The sequence below is a fragment of the Tursiops truncatus genome, chromosome 19 (genome assembly GCF_011762595.2).
Source record: "Tursiops truncatus isolate mTurTru1 chromosome 19, mTurTru1.mat.Y, whole genome shotgun sequence".
Classification (NCBI taxonomy): Eukaryota; Metazoa; Chordata; class Mammalia; order Artiodactyla; family Delphinidae; genus Tursiops; species Tursiops truncatus.
In genome coordinates, this window is record NC_047052.1 from 47,125,435 (window position 1) to 47,138,601 (window position 13,167).

General features: G+C 51.1%; 1 pseudogene; it reads right to left on the reverse strand.

Annotated features, from left to right (window-relative positions):
• Positions 1 to 9,903: 9,903 nt before the first annotated feature.
• Positions 9,904 to 11,256, reverse strand: LOC117308931 (transmembrane protein 25 pseudogene; annotated as a pseudogene).
• Between the last annotated feature and the right edge of the window lie 1,911 nt (positions 11,257 to 13,167).

Genomic DNA, 13,167 nt, shown 5'->3' on the forward strand with positions numbered 1-13,167 from the left:
TGGGGCTTCCCGTGCTTGGGGGGTGGGGGCTGCTGCTTGACCTACCCTGAGCTAAACTTCAGCGTCCGCCTCTCCCTCAGGCCCTGGGGCGTCTCCCCACCAACCTCCAGGTTGCCAGCGTTGGGCCCAGCCTCTTTAGCGGACAAGATTCAGGCCCTGGCCCTTACCCACCTCCACTCCCATCACCAGTTCAGTTCCTTGCTGAAGCCCCCGCCCCCTGCTTCAGCCCCGCCCTATTCCTGAGGCCCTCACTCCTACAAGCCCCGCCCCATGCCTTAGGCCCCGCCCGCTCCACCCTTTTCAGCCGGGGTCGGGGGTGGGGAGCGGGGTGTGCGTCTTTCGTGGCAAATGCATGCCGGAAGTAAGGGAGCCTAGCCTTGAGGCCGCGGGAGCCTGCGCAGGCGCAGTGTGTGCCAAGAGTCCGCGGTGGCAGGAACCTCGAGGCAGTGTTTTGCGCTTCCAGAACCTGCCTGCGCGCATGCGCTAGAGAGCTCGCCTGGGCGCGCTAGAGAGCTCGCCCGGGCTTGCCAGAGCCCGTGTTGGGTGTTTGACAGAGTCCTGAGGAGGCCTATTAAGTGGGTCAGACCCAGGCTAAGAGGGCAACCCAGGGAGGTCAGAGAGCTTCAGAAGTCGAGAAAGATTCTATGGGGCAGGACATGGACAGGCTGCAGCCAAGGGAAATAGGGGCCTGTGGGAGCTCAGAGGAAGGCGGGCCATGGTTTCACAGAGGAGAGGAACCTGGAGCTGGCTCTTGAAGGATGAGTAGGAGTTCAGCAGAATGACAGAGAGTGGCCATTCCAGGCAGAGAACATTCCTCGAGGAGGCCTTAGGGAACATTCCTGAATGGGATGTAGAGAGACAGATGGACTGAGTCAAAGGTAAGTGGCAATGCAGAGTCAGCCACGCCCTCGTTCGGTCAGCAATCATCTCCTGCCACATTGCTAGCAGACACACAGGGGCCCTGACAATGACAACGTCAGGTGGTAGGTGAGGCATGCCCAGTGTACCTGCATAGCAGCACATGTTCCGAGAGGGCTCCTGGTTGCCCAGCCCTGGGCTGGCTGGCCTCTGCTGGGGATCCTGAGAGGACTCTAGCCTGGGTGCTGGCTCTGGACAGCTCCTGTTCTGGTGGGTGAGCCAGACTGGGACACTGGGGGTCACAGCCCAGAGTGGTCAGTGACTGAACAAGCAGCAGAGGCTGGGGGTGCTCAGATGACCCTGGATGGAGGGACCCAGGAAATCTTCATGGATTGGGAAGCTCCCTGTTCATTTTATTAAAAATTATCACCACCACCGCCGCCACCAAGATACTTTTTTTTTTTTGGCCATGCGGCATGAGGGATCTTAGTTCCCCGACCAGGGATCGAACCCACGCCACCTGCAGTGGAAGCGCGGAGTCATAACCACTGGACCGCCAGGGAAGTCCCGCCAAGATACTTTTGTGAAATATAACAAATACCACAATATAACATATAATTGTGAAATATAACATTCAGAAAAGTGCATAAAACATAAATTGTACAGTTAATAAGCTGTTGTGAAACACCCATGCCTCCCATGATAAGACATACATTAGCAACACCCCAGAATTCCCCCCACCCCCTTTCTGTCATGTGCACCCTCCTGATCACAACTCCTCTTCCCCTAGCTAGGAACACTATTCTTTCTTTTACAGTAATAATTCCTTGCTTTTCTTTAACTTTCTAGTTTTATGTCACTCAATGAAATAGTTTTATCTCTTTTTGAATTTGATATAAATGGAATCATACAATATGTTTTCTGTTGCGTCTGGTTTCTTTTGTTCAACCTTGTGTCTGTGAGATTCTTCCACGTTCTGTTTATTTGTAGTTGACTCATTTTTATTGCTGCATAGTATTCATTGTATGACCATCCCACAGGTAGTTAGTTCATGCATTGCACTGTTGATGGACATTGGGTTGTTAGCAGTTTGGAGCTGTACTGTATAATGCTGTGAACATTCTTACGTGTGTGTGTGTGTGTGTGTGTGTGTGTGTGTGTGTGTGTGTGTGTGTGGTGTGTGTGTGAACAAATGCTTTTTTTTTAAAATTTATTTTTGGTTGCGTTGGGTCTTTGTGCGTGGGCTTTCTCTAGTTGCGGCGAGCAGGGGCTTCTCTTCATTGCAGTGCGCGGGCTTCTCATTGCGGGGGCTTCTCTTGTTGCGGAGCACGGGCTCTAGGCACGCAGGCTTCAGTAGTTGTGGCTCCTGGGCTCTGGAGCGTAGGCTCAGTAGTTGTGGTGCACGGGCTTAGTTGCTCCATGGCATGTGGCATCTTCCCAGACCAGGGATCGAACATGTGTACCCTGCATTGGCAGGCAGATCCTTGTCCACTGCGCCACCAGGGAAGCCCAATGCTTACATTTCTGTTGGGATATACCTGGAAGGAGAATTGGAGAATTCCTGGACATGGGCAAGAGTATGTTCAGGTTTGGTCAATACTGCCTAATTAGTTTCCTATGAGTGCTGTAACGAATTACCACAAACCTAGTGGATTAACACAGCATAAATGTATTCTCTCACAGTTCTGGAGTCCAGAAGTCTAAAATTAGTTTCACTGGGCTGAAGTCAAGGTGTTGGCAGGCCCGTACTCCCCTTGGAGGCTCCACGTGAGAATTTGTTCCTTGCCTACTGTGGCTTCTGGTGGCTGCCAGTATCCCTTGGTCGGTGGCTGCATTACTCCAATTTCTGCCTCTGTAGTTACATTGCCTCCTCTCTGTCAGTGTCAAATCTCCCTTTGCCTCTCTTACAAGGATCCTTGTGATTGCACTTAGGGCTCACTCGAATAATCCAGAATAGTCTCCTCATCTCAAAATCTGTAATCACATCTGCAAAGTTCTTTTTGTCACATAAAATAACATTCACAGATTCCAGACATTAAGCCACGGACTTTTTTTTTTTTTTTTTTTTTTTTTGGCTGTGCTGCATGGCTTGCGAGATCTTAGTTCCCTGACCAGGGATTGAACCCGTGCCCCCTGCAGTGAAAGGGCAAAGTCCTAACCACTGCCGGGGAATTTCCTTGGGGGACGTTTTTCAGCCTACTACACTGGCAAATTTCTTTTCTAAACCGTTTATACCGATTTACTGTCCCACCAGCACTGAATGAGAGTTCTCTTTGCCTCACATCCTTGCCAATACCTGGTATTGTCAGACACTTTTAATTTTGTGGTAGGATACCATTGTGGTTTATCTTCCTTCTCCCTCATGATTAATTTCTGCTCACTCTTGAATGAGGAGTAGGAGATCTTTGGGTGGATAGAATGGGCAAGGGTATTCCAGACAGGTGGAATACCATGTATGAAAGGTCTCAGGAAACATTTGTTTAAACTGAGTAAGAGGTTGCTTTTTTTTTTAAGCATTAAGTTATTAAAAGTAAAGAGTATGCAGAGAGAGAAATGGAACAAAGTCAAGGGTAAATAAGATGGTCCAATATGAGGCTCTGGTTGGGCAGGGAAGGGAGAGGAGCCACGAAGGGGTCTGGCCAAACTGGCAGAAAACAGAAGGCTGAAGGGAGTGGAGCTCTCTCTATGAGCTGATGCCACAGGTGTGGTGGCAGCGGAGGCCTGCCAGCCCTGGAAGTCAGGTTCCGGGGTCAGAGCGCAGGACACTGGATTTTGAACATGGAAGACAGTACTGGGTTGTGGTTTAAACCAGGGATTTTAAAATTTTATTTATTTTTTTAATTGAAGTACAGTTGATTTACAATGTTGTTTTAATTTCTGCTGTACGGCAAAGTGATTCAGTTATACATATACGTTCTTTTTTATATTCTTTTCCATTATAGTTTATCACAGGATATTGAATGTAGTTCCATGTTCCATACAGTAGGGCCTTGTTGTTTATCCATTCTATACATAATACTTTTATCTGCTAACCCCAAACTCCCAATCCTCCCCTCTCCCACCGACCCCCGCTTGGCAACCACAAGTCTGTTCTCTATGTCTATGAGTCTGTTTTTGTAAAACCAGGGATTTTTAATTTGGGACCCAGAGAGCCCCGTGTTACAATCCTGGCTCTGCCCCTTTACTGAACGTTACCCATGACTTTTCTCCTTCCCTCACCCCCAAATCATTCAACAATCATTTACCAGTGTATACTTCTAGCTACTAGAGGATGGGTCAGCTCCAGTCCCTCTCTTGCCATGCTCTGGCTTTGTGGGGGATGTGATCACTGAGGGATGTGATCACTGTGGGAACTCAGATGAGGCAGACACCAACTCTAATCTGGCTTCACAGAACCCAGGCTTCCTTGAGCCTTAGGTCCTCGGGTTCTATCACCCTCTGTTCCACTTCCTCATTGACATCTGTTGACTCCTTGCCTACTCCCCCTCATTCCTGAAGACCGTAGCACATCCTCACAGACTTCCTGTCCACCCCAGCCCCCGCCGTTCTGCTGGGATACTTAACCTCCGTGTGGTGACCCATCCTTCTAGTTATCGAGCGTCTTAGTCTCTTTCTACCTCATCCTTGGTGACCTTCCTCCCACACCAGCCGTCCACTCCCATGACCACACTTAGTCATGACCCGGAAGGGCAGTGCACACAGTGAACATTTACTGAGCACTTATACCACAGGCCAGGCACTGTGCCAAACGGTTTACATGTTTACCCGTCCCCGAAACCTGTAGGGTTGGTATTTTAAAGACGAGGATACACACTCAGGAAGGTGAAGTCACTTCCCTGGGTGACACATTTAGTAAAGTGGCAAAGCCAAGATTGTAAGAGAGCACTCTCTGGGTCCCAAATTAAAAATCCCTGGTTTTAACCACGACCCAGTACTATCTTCCATGTTCAAAATCCAGTATCCTCTGCTCTGATCCCAGCACCTTCCTTCCAGGCCTGGCAGGCCTCCGCTGCCATCACACCTGTAGCATCAACTCATAGAGAGAGCTCCACTCCCTTGACCCCTCTGTTTTCTGCCAGTTGGCCAGACCCCTCCTGGCTCCTCTCCCTTCCCTGCCCAGCCAGAGCCTCACATTGGACCATCTGATCTCTCTGGCTAGCTCTCTAATAGTCAGGGTCCCGGCGGGAAACAGAGGGCACCACAGCTGGGATTTCAAAGATCATTTAATGAAGGGACTTTTTGCAGAGAGTGTGGGTCAGGTTGAGAGAACCAACAAGGGAGGTGAAGACAGCGGGAAGTTGGGACCACTCTGAGGTCTGCAGGGGTCAGGAGAGGAAATGATATTACTGGAGCCCGGTGAGACCGTGGAACATACCTGAGCAGCGTCAGCGTTGTGGAGGGTGCAGCCACTCTCAGAACTACGGTACTCTGACTTCCCTGGTGGTCCAGTGGTTAAGACTCCGCGCGTCCAATGCAGGGAGCGCAGGTTTTGTCCCTGGTCAGGGAACTAAGATCCGCGTGCCACGTGGCTCCCCCCCACCCCCCCGCCAAAAAAGAAAAGGGACAAAAAACCATGGTAGTGGGAATTCCTTGGTGGTCCAGTGGTTAGGATTCCATGCTTCCACTGCCAGGGGCCCAGGTTTGATCCCTAGTTGGGGAACTAAGATCCTGCAAGCCACGTGGCATGGCCAAGAAACAAACAAACAAACCACGGTACTGATCCAGAGCTGGGAGTAGGAGGTGACATATCCAGAATGACCCAGTTAGAAGTCAGAGGGCAAGGCAGCCTGGATGATGCTGTTCATACGGGCAGAGAAGGGTGGAGGTGGGCCTGGAGGGCAAATGGAAAATGGGCAGCGCGCTCTGGGTTCCTGTACACCCTGGCCTCTGCCTCATCTATCAGCACATCCCTAACCCTGGTTCAGGTGGCTGAGATTGGCTCAGAGAAGAATGGTGGCAAAGTGGTACATATAGGTGCCACTCCGACTTCTTGGTCAACCCCCTGTCAGTCACCACGCTCCCATGAACATCCCCCAACCCTACCCTTTCATTCTCAACAAATAAAACTAAGGCTAATCAGTCATTCATTTCTTTCAGCTTCCTATACACACCTATAGGAATTCACACCCACCTTTACTTCCCTTCTCCAGGCTCTTTTCTAGTCCAGCCTCTCCACCCATGCATCGCCTATCATTATGACTCCTAGAATATTACTCCTTCATTCTTCCCTTCTCTGTTTCAACAGTGCTTCCTTCTCACTCCTTCTTCTTAGCCTATAAATATATGCAAATTTCTACCACTTTAACAACTAACAAGGACTTTGCTGGTGGTCCAGTGGGTAAGGCTCTGGGCTCCCAATACAGGAGCAGTTCCCCTGGTCGGGGGACTAGATCCCACACGCTGCAACTAAAGATCCCGCGTGCTGCAACTAAGACCCGGTGCAGCCTAAATAAAAAAACAAAAACAAGAACAAAAAACCTCTACCTCCCTTTACTCTGTGCCCCCTCTAGTGCCTGCCCTTTGTCTTTCTCCTCATCCCACCCAAAATTTCTTGAAAATAAGTATGAATTAGGGTTCTTTGGCTGCAAGCAACAGAGACTGACTTGCTAACTTAAGCAAGCAAGGAATTTATTAGAAGGAAATAAAGGTGGCACACACAGTGGAAGGAAAGACCGAAGAACCCGGCTTCAGAAAAGACTGGAGCCAGGGCAGGGGCGGGAATCGAGAGAGCAGGAAGGAATGGCGGTTTCCTCAGGGCCCTGGCTGCTGCATGAATCAGCTCCAACCAGGTTCAGGCGTCCTGTCACGTAAGCTCACAATTCAAATTCCAGGGAGAGCTTCTGATTGGTGCAGTTTGAGTCATGTGACCTCCCTTTGGCCTGTGGACAGCTGGGCACCCTGGCGGACAGAGTCTCATGGAATCGTACGTATCTGGTAGGCCATGGGTGGTTACTCAGAGAAAAATCAGGGAGCTGTCATAGACGGTGGGGAAATGGCTTCTGGGCAGGCAGAAACAATAGCTGTCCGTGCACTCCTGCTCGTCAGTCAGCCCCAGGCTTCATCTCCCATCTGAGTCCTCAACTCACCGAAACCATTTGCACCGAGCTTGTTAATGACCTTCTCTTGCCAAATCCAAGGACATTTTTCAGTCTTTATCTGCAGTTTTTAACTCCATTGACCAGTGCCTCTCTTTTGAAAATCTTTCCTCCCTTGGCTTCTGCAAGACAAATCAACCCAAGACTTAACATCTTAAAATAACAAACATTTATTATCTCATAGTTTCTGCAGGTCAGAAATCCATGAGCAGCCTAGCTGAGGGGTTGTGGTCTCTTCTGAAGGCTTGGGTTGTGTGTGTGTGTGGATGGATAGCATGACCTAGTTTCCCCCAGGGTGAGTGATCCAGTAGAGGGAGAGAGAGAGAGAGAGAGAGAGAGAGACAGAGAGAGAGACAGAGAGAGACAGAGACAGAGGAAGGGAGGGAGAGAGAGAGGGAGGAAGGAGAGAGGCAGGAGAGTTGGGGAAAAAGAAAGACATGCACTACACAGGCAAGGAAGCTGTGGTGTTTTTTGTTTTGGTTTTTTTTGGCTTGCAGGATCTTACTTCCCCAACCAGGGATTGAACCCTGGGCCCTCGGCAGTGAGAGCATGGAGTCCTAACCACTGGATTGCCAGGGAATTCCCAGTGTGGTCCTTTTTATAACCTAATCTTGGAAGTGACATCCCATCACTTCTGCCATATTCTGTTTATTAGAAGTGAGTCACTAGGTCCAGCCCACAATGGGGAAGGGATCACACAAGCACGTGAGTATCAGGAGGCAGGGTCACCGGGGGCCTCGTAGGGGCTGCCTACCTCGGCTTCCATAACACAGCACATTCAAGGTTCTCCTTCCTCCCTGACAGCTTCTCTGGTCCTTGTAGGGGCTCCTCTTACTCTGCCCTGCCTTTGAAATGTGGCTCTTCCCCTGTGCTCCTCCCTTGGCCCATAGCTCTCTCATTCTTCATATTCTTCCTGAGAGAGGTCCTCCACCCTCATGATTTTAGCTATCACCTGTATGCTGATGATGCCCAAATCTTCAGTGCAGACCTGTCTCCATGATACTGCACGTAAATATGTCCAAATATTGACTGCAGAGCCAATATAAACTCTTGGACCCAGGGCATGTCCCATGAGCACTGCAGACATAAGAAGTTCCATAAAGGGACTTGCCTGGTGGTGCAGTGGTTAAGAATCCGCCTGCCAAAGCAGGGGACACGGGTTTGAGCCCTGGTCTGGGAAGATCCCACACGCCGTGGAGCAACTAAGCCTGCGTGCCACAACTACTGAGCCTGCGCTGTAGAGCCCGCGAGCCACAACTACTGAGCCCACGTGCCACAACTACTGAAGCCCACGCGCATAGAGCCCGTGCTCTGCAACGAGAAGCCACTGCAATGAGAAGCCTGCGCTCCGCAATGAAGAATAGCCCCCGCTCGCTGCAACTAGAGAAAGCCCACGTGCAGCAACAAAGACCCAACGCAGCCAAAAATAAATAAATAAATAAATTTATATTAAAAAGAAAAGCTCCGTAAAAACTTCACTGGGGAATTCCCTGGCAGTCCAGTGATTAGGACTCTTTGCTTTCACTGCTGAGGGCCCAGGTTCAGTCCCTGGTTGGGGAACTAGGATCCTGCAAGCCTCATAGCGCAGCCAAAAACAAACACAACAACAAAAACAGAACTTCATTGAATAAGTTCTATGCCGCCTCCTATTTTCTCCCAGCTCAGCAAACGGGACCTCCACCTACCCTGGCATCCAGCTGAGGAGCGTGCCCTTGACACCACTCTCTCCCTTACCCTCATATCCAAATGTAAAGCCTTGCTGACTGGATTTTCCTCAAGGTTTTTCCAGCCTGTGCCCTCCTCTGTGTCCCTGACACCAACATCGTAATACTGGCTTTTAGTACCTCTTGCCTAGGCTATTGCAACAGCTTCCTGATTTCTCTGGCCCCCACTCAAAAATGCAAAACTGCCCTTGATGAAACCCCCATGGCCTCTGAGATCAAAAGATGCTTAATGACTGGGCCCCATCCAGCCTCTCCAGCAGCATCTTCCTCTCACAGCTTGTGCTCTAGCAACCCGCCCGCCTGTCTGCACACACCCTGCTCTTCCTCATGTGTCCGTTTTTTTCTGTTCATACTGTCCTCTCTGAGTTTAATGCCCCCTGCAATTTCGGGAGAATGATTTCCCCTTGAAAACTCAAGAGAATTTGAGCTCTTGACAGCAGGAGTTACATCCTCTCCTGCTTTGCATCCCCAGCACCTTCCATGGAAGTCACACTTATGTAGGTACCTCAGCTTGTGTATGGAATGGATGAATGTATAAGCTGGAGATTTACAGTAGCATAGGGTATGGGAGCTGGTTCTTTTTTTTTTTTTTCACTCAGTCAAGTTTATTGAGAATCTACCACGTGCTCAGCACTGTCCTTGGCAGTGACGTGAGAAAAATTACAAAACAAGATATCAAGAAGGGAAAAATACACTTTGCACTCTGTTAATTTGCAATCTTTTCCACGTTGCTTTTCAAAAGTGTTCTCGGGTTGTTTGGGGATGTGATCTCCCTGCTTTTTCCATGTCCCCCTAAGGTTTCCAGCACTCTCAAGTTATGTGCCACTGTGGCCATCCCCTAAAGCACAGGGGATGGGACAGGAAGAACAGCTTCCTGCTGATGGGGTAGTCAGGGCTGGGGTCCTATAGCGGGGTAGATACTTTCAGCGGGAATCCGTCAACCCCAAGGGCTCAGGGCACTCACAGTGAATCATGAAAAGGCCAGACTTGGGGAAGCCCCAGACAGGGCCCTGGGGCCCTTGCTCACCCCCTCCCCAGAAGACGTGCTGAAAGTGCTAACACTGTAAGAAAACAAGGCATAGCTACATGCAGGCCTGGACGGACCAGACTTCTCACCTCCCATTCTTCCCCTTTCTTGTGCTAACACCAGGCGCTGGCACCACCAGGGCCCAGGCCAGAGGGGAAGTCTAGTGCCAAGTGGAGAAGGTCCAATGTATAACCTGTGATGCCCAAGGGGGGCTGGGGCAGAGAGGTGTGCAGCAAAGGGTACTGGTTTGTGCTTGGCCGGCGCTGCTGGGCCAGAGGTGCGTTCCTGTGCAAAGGGCAGGCTGGTTCTCTACAGCTAGCAGGGTCCTAAATTTTCCCTGAGGGAGCAAAGCTGCATAGCATGGGAAGGAGATCCAGGACGTGCAGGGCCCTCCCAACCAGGCATGCCCCCAGTGCTGAGGAGTACCGGTGTGGGGCACAGAGCTGCCCCAAGCCGACAGGCCATGCCACGCTTAGATGCTGGATGACCTCCAGGCACACCTGGACAGAGAGCCTCATCCGCCTGGGCACAGGCAATCATGCAGGCCCTCAACCAGAGTTGGAACAAGGGCTTAGGTCCAGCTGGCAGCCTTGCCAAGGATACCAGTGACCCAGAGGACAAGCAAAAGTGGCGGTGGCGTGGCCTCTTCCCGTTGGCAATGTGGCCAGGCCTTGGAGGAGGACCGGGAGGGTGCCCAGGGGCCAAGAAGGAACCCTCTGTCTTGGCCTCAGCTCAGAGTCAGATCTCATCACTGCTCACACTGGACACCCGATAAATGTAGCCCAGCATTGGGAGATGGATGAAACCTCGGCTGCTGAGGAGGCCGCCGGACTCCAGATCCAGAAACTCTGGCTGGCTGTTGTCCTGAGCCATCTGCTGGTCTGCTGGTTTCCCTCTGGAGTCTGGAGTGAGGTCACTGAGCTGCAGGTGGGACGGGAGGGACATGTTCTCCCGCGGCAGGCGCACGTTGTTGAATTTCAGGTTGTTGGAGTCACTAGGGATCAGGGATGGGCGCCGGGAGGGGCCTGCGGCCGGAAGCGAGGCGCTGGTGACACCCACATCGTTGGTGGCCACCAAGGAGAGATTGTGTCAGGCTGCGGAGCTGCAGCTGCACGGTGTGTTTGGTGAGCCACGGGTAGTTCTGGGCAGCCAGCACCAGGAGGTCAGAGGCATTGACAGTCACCGGCCCATCCTGGTCGATCCAGGTCACGTTGGCAGGCGGGTTTGCACGCGCCAGGGCAAAAAGGACGACCAGGAGGCCCGGGCCTTGAGCTTCCTGGTACTTGGCCCCAACCTGGGCAAGCTCCAGCTTAACTGTACACCTTGCAGGCACAGAACTGAGCACTGACTCCACGGGACAAACAGGCACACGCTCGCAGGTACACAGAGCCAGCCAGCAAACGTGCAGCCTGCACCAGGCCCAGACACACACACACACACACACACACACACACACACACACGCATAAACACTCGGGTACACGTGCCCCTCCCCCAAAGGGACCGTCCTTCTCCCGACCCCGGCTCTCTCCTGCCCGCTTTCCTCACCCCATCTACGCCCCTTTTCCTCTCCTCTGGATTTGGGCTGAAGAGGAGGGGATCCAGGAGGCGGGGGTCACAAAACATGCCCGCCCCTGCCTCTGGGAGCTGGTTCTTGAAGTCTAATAGGTTAGCCAGGGGGAGAAGAGTGGGAAGGACATTCTAGTTATAGGGAACTGCATGTACCAAGGCCAGGAGGTAAGAGGAGGCGGATGCAAGGAAGTAGTGGTGGTCCGGTGTGGTCGGAGGATAAGATGCATGGTGGGCAGGGACTGGAGGGGGAGGGGAGCCAGATATTGCAAAGGGCCTGAAAAGCTGGCTAAGGGGTTTGGCTTTTGTCCTGTTGGCAGCAGGGAGCCCTGAAAGAGTTTGAAGCAGGGACTTCATCAGAGGCATGTTGTGGAACGATCACCCCAGTGGCCAGACTGGAAACTGGGAGGCGAGGTAGGAAGCAGGTGCATCGGGCCAAGCAGGAGGTGTGGAGGCCTGAACCAGGACACTGCGGGCAGGGAAGAGAAGAGGAGATGCACTTGAGAAATATTAGGTTGAATTCTTTGAAATTGCTCTTTTGTAAAAAAAAAAAAAAAAAAAAGCTGATTGACGATTGGTAATTTTCATATGGTTCATCTTTTTAAAAAAATAATTTTATTGTTTTTTTCAGTTGGTTTCTACATTTTATTTATTTACTTTTAAATTTTTATTTTATATTGGAGTAGAGTTGATTAATAATGTTGTGTTAGTTTCAGGTGTACAGCACAGTGATTCAGCTATACATATACATGTATCTATTCTTTTTCAAATTCTTTTCCCATTCAGGTTATTACAGAATACTGAGCAGGGTTCCCTGTGCTATACAGTAGGTCCTTGTTGGTTATCTATTTTAAATATAGCAATGTGTACATGTCAGTCTCAAACTCCCAATCTATCCCTCCCCACCGTTTCATCTTAATATTAAGGCGGGAAATGAACTGAATTCGATTGCAAGCCCGATTTGGATATGAACGTGAGGAAGAGGCTGTCAGGCTGGGGGCCATTTTTCTTGACTTCATTGCTAGATCAGATGGAGCTGCTACTATGGGGGGAGGGATCTCAAGTGTGTGTGTGTGTGTGTGTGTGTGTGTGTGTGTGTTGGGGGGGTACGATGGGGAAGAGGCATTTCAGGTTAGACTTGTTGATTCTGAGGTGCCTTTGGGACCTCCAGGAGGTGGCTGGATATCTGGTCTGAAGCCTAGGAGAGAGGGATAAGCTGGAGACAAATTTGGGGTTACCGGCAGAGAGAAGACAGTTTGGGGTAGGGATGATTCACTCTGGGAGAGCAGCCGAGACAGCAGGAGAACCAGAGGGGTGAACTTTCTTAGATGTAAAGAGCATTTTTAAAAGATGGTTGTGACCGTGTGCTGCAGAGAAGGCAAGTCCCATAGGACTGAAAAGCGCCTGTTGGATGTAGCAAGGAGGAGGCCATCTGCAAGGGGGAACATTGATGGGGGTGGTCTGGACTGGGCTCTGGTGGGGCAGAGACTAGGCCCTGGCCTTGACACTGTCCCTTCATCCTCAGTAATGCATGGCTCCAGCCACCAGGGGGCAGTGGCCACATGGAATCCAGGCCGGACGGATCCACTAGGGCCAGCAAGCTTGCAGATAGATGTGGGCAGCGGGCAGGGACTGGGGGGGTGGGGGGATGGCCCACTTCAGAGGTTGTTGCCTGGTGGGGGGGGACGTTCCCACATGAAGGGAGCAGGAATGAAGTTCCGGAAGGACAGGGGAAGGAACCCCTGTCTGTGGGGCGGCTGAGGGCAGATGAGCAATTCCCAGTCCTGTCTTGCTTGCAGTTTCCCTCTTGTGGGCCTTTGCAGGTGCAGGTGGGGTTTATTCAACCCAGTACTCCCAATGGTCATGAGGTTTGTATTTTGGACCTTGATTTTCTC